Below are 10,583 nucleotides of genomic sequence, written 5' to 3'. Positions count from 1 at the left end.
GATTGAACAGTCTCAAGAAGACCATTCCACAAACGTGAAAAAAAAAGAGTTGAGCTGTGCAGTAAACCTGTTTTTTGGGAGTTCAACCTGCAGGACGGGGACTAACGGAAGAATGCGTGAAAATAGGCCACTGCATTCAGGTAGCCGGGCCAAAGTCTAAATTCTTCTCTTTAGCTAACTGGGTACTCCATCAGCAGCACAGCACTTGACAAATAAATAATGATCGCTCTTCTTTAGAAAGAATTAGTGATCAATTTCAAAAGTTATATTCAACACTCTGTGATTGAGAAGTGAGGACGTGTGCAGGATTGCGGTGTGGGTTGTAAGGAGGAAAGGGGGTGGAGGGGGGGTGGTGTTCTTTACAGCTGTATGTTTGACGTTTATTTGCCCATGTCCTTTGCATGTCATAGCATGATACATTGTATGCTCTCAAAGAAAACTCCTAAATCATTTTCATAATAAACAACACTTCACGAAAGTTCAGCACCCAGATGCCTTGTGTTTATACGTGTTATTAAAGAAAAAAACGGCATTACACTTTTCACCTGCAAACAAGAAGTAAAGAAAACAGCGGGTTAATGCTCCTTTAATCACACGATAAAAACCGAAAAAAATATCACAGTTGGAAAGCTCAAATTCTCAAAGTTTGACTTTTGTCCCGATTCCCTCTTTGCTTTTAGCCGTAAACATCGCCTGGCGTTGCTATTCCTTTGCAATAAGGCTTCTTTCAAGCATCTTCAGATCCTGCATGATGAAGCATCCATATGTTATTGCAGCTGGTTACAGGCTGTGAGCCAATTATTCTTCTGCTTCATCATGCATTCCGAAACAGATTGATTCATCACCGCTCAGAAAGTTTTACATGCACAAGTAAAGTTCAGAGAGGAGAGTCTGATCGGGCAAGTCGAGGAGTTTTCATCGCAGAATGATGCAGATGTTGCATATTTTGAGTCGTCCAGTACAGGTTCGATTCTCGACCCAAATCGAAGTTGTTTGGATTGGTGCTTCACATCACCAAGCGTATGTTGAGATGGGTGTCCCGTACTTGTTAGTGGTAGCTGGTGATCTACTAGTGGTGAGCTGGAGGATGTTTGAGGTGCCACAGTCGGTGTCTTTCGCCAAGAGTCGGCGAGTAATCGCTGACAACCTGTACAAGTTACAAATTCCTCTTCAAACCATCTTCAGGTGAACGTCTGTCCTGGTTGGCCGGTTCTTGATGAGATTGAGCCATAAACTTCCTCTGGCCGACCCCACAAGGTGGCAGTAATTGGGTCCAGTTAAATAGTATGGTCTAAGGACCAAAGGTCTTCACTCAAGTGCGCAACAATACTGTTGTGCGTACAAGCAGCTGACTTCGAAGACATTTTGATGGTCTTCACATACCATCTCCAAAAAATAACCACGTGTTATGTGACCAGGGACCTTTCCTTAATGAAACATTTGTCCTTTGCTCCCTCAATCTATGAGGAAAATTAGCCTCACCTGCAGAGCACTGACAACCCAGACAATGAGTGTTTTGTTCCAGACGGCAGCTCTTGCAGGGCACGTCCCCCATGATGAGCGCTAACCTTTTTCGTGTGGATTATTTCCTAAGCTTTTTACTTTCAGATTTGCCTCGTATAATTGTTCTCGACCAAAGGAAAACATCTGTCAGCATGTGCCGAAAGCTTGCTGATGAGAACCATACACAAACATCCTTTTGGCTCTTTGCTGCACGCTTGTCAGAGAAAAAGCGCATCAAGAACATCGCACTGCAGCTTTTATATTCACTTTGCTGATTCTTGCTTTGCATATCGAATTAATCTGTCACAGGACTAAACACAATGTTTTAAAACACTGTAAATAAATGTAATCTGCATCATAAGTTCCCTATATACAATGCTCCATAACTTAGAAGTTTTGACATGTCTGAAAGAGAAGGTCTCAGAAAGCTTTTTCATCTTAAACTACCAAAATCCAGATGTTTGATGTTTTTTTTCAAAGCAAATTGTATTTATCAGAGTAAAAGAATGAATTGTGTAATGTACGTACGTATTAATTATACTTACAAATGATAAGAAGCAGATCGAAGAGCTGTGCCGCTCAGGTAGCTATGCCATCATGATCACTCACTGCGTCCCTGTGTGTACTGTGTAAGCTTTTCTCAACCCTTTCTTCTGTCACCTGGAAGGCTGCCATGTTGTGTTACGACCGTAACTTGGCACTGCTTATTGAATGATGTTTGTCTTGGGATTGGTGCCTCAGGCCTTCGTCTTTGTTCTGATTTCGGCTGAAGATGTGATTTGTATGAATGCAGTAGTCGGTATATTTTCTTTTAAAGTCTTCGATCTTGTCATTCATCATACTCTGGTTTTGTCCGGTGTTTGATGGCCATTACGGCTACGTTACGTTTGATCCATCCTTTGGGCGTTGATGCTGGAGTACAAGGTATGGGGGTCAGTTTCTCAGGGTAATGTTTGTGGTGATGAGTATTTTGCCAATCCAATTAGGAGGCCAAAAGGTCATGGATGTCATAGTCAGGGTGGAAAAGCTCCAAAAGTGGAGATTTCAGAGATAATGGATAGACAAATGTTTTTTTTATGAGAGGAAGCTTTTTCATGATTTCTGTGTTCTTTTGAGATCATGTTCCAAACAAGTCTTATCCAGTATTCTCCAGAGTTTAGTAAATACATGTGACATGTGTTCCTTTTTAGTTTAACCTTTTTTTGCAACAGGGTTCTGAAAAGCAGGTCTCCTGCCAAAGATGAGTTGTTTTTTTTAGTACCAGCGAGTTTTTGATTTGTGAGTTTTCCATCAAGCAGTTTGATAGGCTTTGGCTGCATTCAATTTCTAGAAACTCGAGTGTGGGGAGTTTGTTGCCAGTAAACGTTAGGGAACGAACCCCATTAAAGGTATATTTCACTTTCATTTAGGCTATTTGCCAATCCTTTTGTAATTATGTGAAATTTCTTAAAACTCGCAGCATAGATGCTGTTAAAGATATTTTAGCAACTAGCTGCATGTTCCTATTCACCTTCTATGTATATTTCGTGTGCACATATGGTTTCTGTGGGATTTGAATATTATTAGTAACTAGTGGGTACAAGTGTCCTTCTCTGCCCACTGGTCCACCACAATGAAGAAATAACCCAAATAATAACACTAATGAGAAATACCAAAAAAAAATGGAATAATTTTTTTTTCGATGTTTTCTTATAAAAAAAGATTTCATGGAAAACGTAAGTTGGGACCTCCTGAGATTTTGGTATCGGTCAGCCTAAGACTCTCAGAGAAGTTACCGGACATATCGACAGACATCGCTCTGATATATATATATATATATATATATATATATATATATATATATATATATATATATATATATATATATATATATATATATATATATATACACTCGCAGAGTACTTGCCCAACGGGCGATCTTGATCCAAGCATGTAACACTTTCTTCTGATGCATACCTTTATTTTGGTGGTGTATAGGCAAATGATAGCTCTGTTTACACAAAAAAAAACCCAGGTTACATACATGAAGCAAAAACATACCTACTGCTTATAACTTAAAACTCCTCACTGCACTGGACAACAGGGGGACATGACTACTGAACTGTAAATGGTGGAGACTTGTAATACCCTCCCTCACCTGGAGGTAGCACTACACGATACACATTTACATAAAGAATTTGCGACCCAAACCCGCCTCCCAAGACTACCGGAAAAGATAAAAACACCCCAGTAGTGTCAAAAGGGAGGGTTTGCTGCAGTAATGTCTACCATTTCTCAAAAGTCGCAATATTCGCTTGCTTACGCTCACTCATATTTCTCCTTTTTAAACTGGTAGATATTACTTCGTCAGAACGCTCCCCTTTGGCACTACTCCCCCTGCCGGGGGTTTCATGTGATCATTTCTTTAATTAAATTAAGTCGTTATAATAAGAATATGTTTTATTTTCAGGAATGTTGTTCGTCTTTCGGCTGCTCCCGTTCGGGGTCACCACAGCAGATCATCCGTTATGATCCGCATACTGATTTGGCACAGGTTTTACGCCAGATGCCCTTCCTGACGCAACCCTGGTCACCTCTTACGACACAGGGATAAGCATTGGGTTTCGTCATTATTCCAAGCTGCCCTACATCCTCTCATAGCACAGCCCAGCACAGAGCCCCCGTCCTCAAGCGATCCTCCGAGTAGCTGGATTACAGGCGCATGCCACTCACTACGCCCGGTGTTTTATTTTCAGGAATAACTTCATTTTTCATAAACCTAACATAATGCAGCGTTAGCTCATTAATCCCCCCACCCCTCTGTATATAATATCAATGCATCGATTGGGATCATACTCTGTGCAGAGCATTGGTGCTGCCGAAGCAGTCTGCCTTGGCAACTCGGCACAATCCTGGATGCGTCACCACTCCAACACAGGGTACCAGCAAGCTGGTACTCATTTTGCCAACCTCAGGAGGATGACAGGCAGAGCTATCCCCTCCTGGTATTAATTCAACAGTCGAGTGGGATTTGAACTCAGGATTCTCGGATCCCAAGCCCACTACCTTAACCATTAATCCAACACCATGCATATATAATATCCTTGGTTTATTAATTCATTTGGATGCTTATTTCCAAGATGTAGCAAGTATTATGTTTTGTTTATGCTGAACATTTTTCAGAGTCTTTCATGTGATCATTTCTTTAATCAAATTGAGTAGTCATAGAAGAGTATGTTTTTTTCAGAAATAACCTAATTTATTCATCAATTTAAAATAATGTAGCGGTAGTCTGTTAAAACCCCCACCTCCATTCTTTATTGATACTTATACTTGTTTTATTAATACTGTTTTGAAATATTATTCATACTCCAACCTTTTCTCAAACACGAACACATTACATTTTAATGGGTGGGGCACACATTCTGTGTGGGGTTGTCAGCGTCGAAACTGTCTCCCCCACCAGGTTCTCTGATAAGGAGGGTGTTTGGATATGGACACCCAGAAGGATTAAAAACAAAACCTGTCAAAGGGCGGAGGAGCTCCTTGTGAGCCAACGGCCATCCGTATCTAGTGCCCAACTGTGTCTTCAGACGTCCTCCTGCAGTTGGATTACTTTTTTATGAGGAGGTTGGTGGCAGGATTTGCACTCCAGTCACCGTAAAACCCTTCGTTCCACAAAACACAAAAACGCAAAAAAACCTGAAAACCCACTCCGTGGGAGTACTTCCTGTGCAGCTTCCCTTTGCAGGGCAGCTCACCAGATAACGGGATTGGGGCACAGCCTTCGGGACCCCCAATCTTTGATGAAAGGAGGGAAACCATGGGGTAACATCCCTGGGTCAGATTGCGGGAGTGGTGCTGAGGTGTCCACCAGACGGCGGTCTCCTTGGGTTAACCTGAGGCGGTCCCTTCGGGTGGGTGCCTGGAATGTCCTATCCCTAAGAGAGGATGATCACCTGTCTCTGTTATCATCTAAGCTCAAGCGTTTGGACATCGGTATTGCAGCACTCTCTGAGGTTTGGAGGCCAGATTGTGGCGAGATAATGGTGGGTGGTTACACCTACTATTGGTCTGGTTGCTCCGATGGTTACCATATTCAAAGAGTTGCTGTACCTGTGTCCAATAAGCTGACCCCAATGATAATTGAGGTAACACCGGTCAACGAGCGTATTATGAGACTAAGGATTCGTCACTCCTTCAGTGTCATTTCCCTGGTCTCTGTCTATGCTCCGACTGAAGCGAGTGACCTCACCGGGAAGGACACATTCTATGCCACGCTCGAGTCTGTGGTTGATCAGTGCCCCAGACGAGATACACTTCTAGTCTTGGGAGATTTCAATGCAACGACTGGAACTGATAGGGATGGTTATGAGACATGTGTTGGTCCCCATGGGCCAGGAACTATGACCCAGAATAGCACTAAGTTCCTTGACTTTGCAAGAAGTCATGGACGTGGGTGGCCGGTTCATGGTTTCAGTGCCCACAAGCTCATCGCTGGACTTGGGATTCCAACGCTGGCGGTGTGGCAAAGGAGATTGACCATGTTCTCGTTGACGGTCGCTGGAGGTTGATCCAGAACTGCAGGGTCTACCGGAGTGCACAGTTCCTCAATACTGACCAGCGGCATGTTGTAGCAACTACAAAGCTGCACCTTAAATCCTGGAGAATGGTACCATCCCAGCCTAGGCTGGATGTTGGCAAGCTCAAGGATGAGAGAGTAGCTGAGGAGTTTGCGAACAGGCTAAGTGGACATTTGGGGTGTCTGGGTGCTTTGGGGGCTCCTGAAGAGTTGTGGAGTGCCTTCAAGACCACCATCCTTGATGTTGCCGGTGGATGTCTTGGAACTCACCGCAGGGCAAAGAAGAATTTTGTCTCTCAAGGGACACTGGATACCATTGACCAGTCGCAGGGCCAGGCTGAATGGCAGAGCTGAGCTGTTCAGGGAGCTGAGGCGTAAAACTGTATGTGCACTAAGGGTGGACAATGAGGCCTATGTGCGAGGAATCTGTGAGGGGGTAGAGCATCACCTGTGGACACCTTACAGGGGAATTCGCGCATTGCGTTCATCCAAACCCATCCCTCGGAGCACTGCAGTTAGAGCAGAGGGTGGTAGGCTTTTGACAGAGCAGTCTGAAGTGAAGGCCCGCTGGGCCAGTTACTTTGAGCGGTTGTACTTGGGTGATCCCCCAGCTGTCGAGTTAAATGTCAAGGGTGTTACAATCCCTATTGCTAACCCTCCAATTAACTGTGGTCCACCTTCGCTTGTGGAACCACGGGCCGCGGTGAACCGGTTGAAACGGGGTAAAGCTCCAGGGATCTGTGGCATCCATGCTGAACTTCTCAAGGCTGGTGGAAATGCTGCACTCATGTCGTTGCATGCAGTTTTTTTGCTCTGCCTGGAACACAGCACAGGCATCATCCCAACTGATTGGAAGAGGGGCCTTGTTGTCCCTCTCTGGAAAGGGAAGGGTGATCGCCAAGACTGCAACAACTACCGAGGGGTGACGCTGCTCTCAGTGCCGGGCAAGGTCTTTGCTCGGATAATTATTGATAGGGTTCGCCACCATGTGCTTGAGCACCAGCGTCCAGAGCAGTCAGGCTTTACACCAAAGAGGTCAATGATTGACCGTATCCTTGCTCTTCGTGTCCTCACCGAATGCAGACGAGAGTTTCGGCAGGGGCTGCTTGCAGCCTATGTTGATCTCTGTAAAGCGTTCGATTCAGTGAATCGGGATGCCCTCTGGAGGATTCTTGGTCTTCGTGGGGTGTCATCAAAACTGATCAATCTGATGTCTGAACTCTACTCTGGTACTGAGAGTGCTGTGAAGTGTGGTGGTACCATCTCTGACTTATTTCCTGTTGTTACTGGAGTTCGTCAGGGTTGTGTACTGGCTCCCACACTTTTCAGCACTTGTATGGACTGGATTTTCGGGAGGATGTTGGAAAGATCAAGCTGCGGTGCATCGTTTGGGAATGTCAAGATCTCGGACCTTGATTTCGCAGATGATGCAGTCATCTTTGCGGAGACTTTAGACATCCTTTTGGGGGCCCTCGAGGTGCTGAATGAGGAGTCGGAGCCGCTGGGATTACGGGTTTCTTGGGTCAAAACTAAGATCCAGGCTTTCAATAACATCTTGGATGCTGCTGTCCTGTCTGTGCCTGTTTGTGGTGAGGATGTTAAGGTCATGGAGAGATTCACTTACCTTGGCAGTGATATTCATGTCTCTGCTGGCTGTGAGCCAGAGGTCAATAGACGTCTGGGTCGGGCCTGGGGAGTCATGGATTCACTGGATCCTGGGGTGTGGCGCTGCTGGTACCTGTACAGGAGGACGAAAGTCCGAGTCTTCAGGTCCTTGTTGCTTCCAGTCTTGCTCTATGGATGCGAGACGTAGACTCTGATCAAGGATCTGAGACGGAGACTTAATTCCTTTGGTACCAGGTCTCTTCGGAGAATCCTTGGCTATCGCTGGTCAGATTTTGTGTCCAACGAGCGGTTGCTGAGAGAGACTCGGATGAGATTTGTTACCTGCATAGTCCGTGAGCGTCAGTTGCGGCTGTATGGACATGTGGCTCGTTTTCCTGACTCTGATCCTGCTCACCAGATTCTCTCAGCGAGGGAGTCTCGTGAGTGGAGGAGGCCAATGGGCCGACCACGTGCCTCGTCGTTGCAGCAGGTTGACCAGCATCTCAAGGAGATGGGGATGGGCATGGCATCTGCCTGGGGGAAGGCCAGACGGAGGCCCCTGGAGTAGCGGCGGAAAGTGGACGCAGCGACGCGCTGTTCTGGCACATGCTCCCATACCTGACCTGACCTGACACATTCTGTAAGCTGTCCGAGTGCAGCTGTAAAACACAAAACCGGACAATGGGACAAGCCAGCCCGGGAAAATTTCCAGTATTGAGAAAGGCCTCACTTCCTCAAATATTTTCCTTTAAAAGTGGGCACATTTATTTGAGTTTTAAATTTCTCCTTTTTTGGCGGTTTCTCGTTTCTCTCATGTTGACGCAATGGTAAATGAATGAGAATTTGCTTCATAACCTGGACAGGGATCATATTTCATCCGATTAAAAATATGACCCATCACAATATTGGTAAGTTTCATTCAAGATGTGTGTGTGTGTGTGTGTGTGTGTGTGTGTGTGTGTGTGTGTGTGTGTGTGTGTGTGTGTGTGTGTGTGTGTGTGTGTGTGTGTGTGTGTGAATATACGTGTGTGTGTGTGTGTGTGGGGATATATATATATATATATATATATATATATATATATATATATATATATATATATATATATATATATATATATATATATATATATATATATATATATATATATATATAAATGTGTGTGTGTGTGTGTGTGGTTGTGTATATGTATATATATATATATATATATATATATATATATATATATATATATATATATATATATATGTGTGTGTGTGTGTGTGTGTGTGTGTGTGTGTGTGTGTGTGTGTGTATTAAGTCTGGCTTCCTCTTGGATCGATGGTGCAGTAATTGGTTTTCAATTTGATTGTATACAATTAATCATGTAACTAATTATTTATTTCCCCTTTTTTTCAGCATTTTAAACTCATTCATACACCAGGTGAATTGTCATGCAAATGCTCTTCTCGAACAATGGAAAGATCTGAATAACATCCTGACAGCAATCCAGTTCGTTCGTCATGCATTTCACAACGACATGTTTTTATGCAGAACTTACCTGAATATACCCAATGTCTCAACGCCAAGGTATTTCACATTATAAAAAATACAATGATGTTGAATTTCAATGTTCCTTGAACATTCACTGGCAAGGTATTTACACATGTTTTCCTGTTTTACAGCGTTCATCATGAAAAAAGCGCAAATATGTTGCCTCTTGGTGCAAACAGTCTTCAGAGGTTACCCCAGGTAATTATTATTCATCTCTGATTGAATCGAATATATGAGAGTTAGGTGTGTCATATAGTATCAATACTTGCTGAGGTATCCGCAGGTTTGTCATATTATAGGAATACGTGTGTGTGTGTGTGTGTGTGTGTGTGTGTGTGTGTGTGTGTGTGTGTGTGTGTGTGTGTTTTAACAGGAAAGAAACACTCAGATGATTTAAGTCCACTCACTCTCTCACTCAAGCAAACATTATATCATAAAAATCCATTGTAGATATTTCAACGTGTAATATATTGTGTGTTTTAAGTATTAATTATATATGCTTTGCTTACAATTATTGAATCCTTAATTACAAAAAAAGAATAAAGGTGTAAAGGGGAGGGGAGTGGGGGAGGGTTAGAGTTGGGGGAGTAGGTGTGCTCCCCCAAAGACCCACAACACCCCTTCACCCCACCCCCTCCCCTCCCTGCGTGTGTGTGGGGAAGGGTGGGGGTGGGATGAGGGGGGTGTGGTGGGTCAAAGGTGTTGGTGCACAAGGGGAAGGGGAAGGGGAGGGGTGGGATGAATGGGTGGGGCTTATGTGGGTGTGGTTTGCATGGGTGTGGCTTGTGTGGGTGGGGCTTGCATGGGTGTGGTTTGTGTGGGTGTGGCTTGTGTGGGTGGAAACAAAGAAGGGGGTGGAGCAATTTTTAAATTAAATAAACACGTTGTGTGTGAGGAACTAATCACTAATCGTGTGGATATGATGGATGTGGGTGTGGCTTGTATGGGTGGGGCTTGCATGATTGTGGCTTGTGTGGGGGAAGTCAAAAAAGGGGTGGAGTCAATTTTAGAATTTTTTTTCCAATTTATTATCTTTGTCTTTTATAATTCCTGTGAATAAAATGAACCTAAAATCTCTTCTCCTTTTACATCACATAATTTCTAAGTCCAAGGAAGTATACCGATTACATCAACAATTTAAAAAAGTTCATTTGTCCATCGCTTGGTATAACCTTTTTCAAAATGAGATTTCCACCTGTATATTCTTACAATATCACTAACTTTCAACTTAGGCTTTCTGACAGTAATCTCTTTTTCATATTCTAATTTTGTAAATGTTTCTGATGGCTTGGTCTTCATTGAGGGATGAATCGTATCGTTGTACTTATCTACAATGTCCTGAATTAAAGAAGCCATTGTTGAGAACCGAGTTGAGTGAATTTT

At 43.6% G+C, this 10,583-nt stretch overlaps 1 long non-coding RNA gene across 1 annotated transcript; it reads left to right on the top strand.

Annotated features, from left to right (window-relative positions):
• Positions 1-2,258: 2,258 nt before the first annotated feature.
• Positions 2,259-9,742, top strand: LOC147027949 (uncharacterized). The gene is made up of 4 exons (XR_015057348.1): positions 2,259-2,427; positions 9,066-9,236; positions 9,332-9,398; positions 9,574-9,742. It is a non-coding gene; the product is annotated as an uncharacterized LOC147027949 (long non-coding RNA).
• The last annotated feature ends 841 nt before the right edge of the window (positions 9,743-10,583 follow it).

Source organism: Eptatretus burgeri, chromosome 4, assembly GCF_056783735.1.
Source record: "Eptatretus burgeri isolate ZD-2024b chromosome 4, Ebu_testis_v1, whole genome shotgun sequence".
Lineage (NCBI taxonomy): Eukaryota > Metazoa > Chordata > Myxini > Myxiniformes > Myxinidae > Eptatretus > Eptatretus burgeri.
The sequence above is the reverse complement of the archived record's forward strand: the minus strand, read 5'-3'. Positions and strand labels throughout refer to the sequence as shown.